The sequence below is a fragment of the Wolffia australiana genome, chromosome 5, assembly GCF_029677425.1.
Source record: "Wolffia australiana isolate 7733 chromosome 5, ASM2967742v1".
Classification (NCBI taxonomy): Eukaryota; Viridiplantae; Streptophyta; class Magnoliopsida; order Alismatales; family Araceae; genus Wolffia; species Wolffia australiana.
Genome location: NC_135839.1, coordinates 1,243,999 through 1,245,176, shown reverse-complemented (window position 1 = coordinate 1,245,176; position 1,178 = coordinate 1,243,999). Strand labels below are relative to the sequence as shown.

The 1,178-nt window shown below is 37.2% G+C and overlaps 1 non-coding gene across 1 annotated transcript; it reads left to right on the top strand.

Annotated features, from left to right (window-relative positions):
• The first annotated feature begins 418 nt into the window (after positions 1 to 418).
• Positions 419 to 523, top strand: LOC144704021 (small nucleolar RNA R71). The gene has a single exon (XR_013581713.1). It is a non-coding gene; the product is annotated as a small nucleolar RNA R71 (small nucleolar RNA).
• Positions 524 to 1,178: the final 655 nt, after the last annotated feature.

Genomic DNA, 1,178 nt, shown 5'->3' with positions numbered 1-1,178 from the left:
GGCTGTTAGATGCCCCTCACTTAGTAGACATCTAGTAGGTCCAGCGGGTCATTGGGAGTTTGATCTTAGGTTCACTCGTCTCTCATTGATCGGTACGGCCGACGTCGCTATCCGTCAAGTCCTTATCTGCTCATTCGTATTTTCTCATCATTCGGCTTACATCCCATACATTCGCATCATAACCCTGTGACGTGAAACGCGCCGATCGATCCCGGCCGTCGTCGTATCACATCAGAGTTCCTTCCATTGTGGTTGGCTCCTATTTCCCGCAAGTCAGTTTCTGGTACTCTCTCTAGCATATCAAAAGCTTCATCTTCATTAGCAGTATAAAAAAGTTCCTCCAGTAGCTAGAGTTACTTTATTTTTCATAAAATGCGACAATGATCCATAAATTATTTGAGCAAATTGACAATTTTCAATACCATGATGAGGACATTTTGTAATTAAATCATTAAATCTTTCCCATGCCTCACAAAATGCCTCGTTCTCGTGATAATGAAAATTATAAATTTGTCTTGTGTAAAAAATTGTTTTGGAAATTGGATAAAATGTTTTTACAAACTTATTTTGCATTTCTTCTCAATATCTAAATGTAATTCCTAGATTTTGATACCATGCGAAAGCTTTGTCTTTTAAAGTTAATGGAAAATATTTCATTTTTAAAGCATCAGTAGACAGACCTGGTACATTTTGAGAAGAACATCTAATAGGGGATTCATCTAAAAATTCTATAGGATTTTGTGAACAATGACCATTGAATTCAGGTACAGAATTGCTTAAAGCATTGTCATACCTGAACATGACTCCTTCTCCCACATTTATATTGATATCAGTTTGCCTTATGCTCCCTGATGGAGTGGATCTGTCTAACATTGTTCTTCTTCTATCTTCATGCTGGTATCCTTCCTCTGCCATGGTTCGATTCTCTTTAGTTTGCTTTGTGATTGAAGATTCTTGAAATGAGTGCCTTGGTTGAGTCACCTCCTCTTCCATTCTTGGACAAGCTTTAAATCTTATTACTACTATAAGTCTCAAGCCAAGATGTTAGAAATACAATGAGCTGAGGGGTTTTAATCCTTCAGCTTATAAAAAATAAACAGAAATAATTGAACAGAAATATTTTTCACTGATTAACCGTCCTCCCCGGCAATGGCACCGACTGATATTCCTAATTTTTG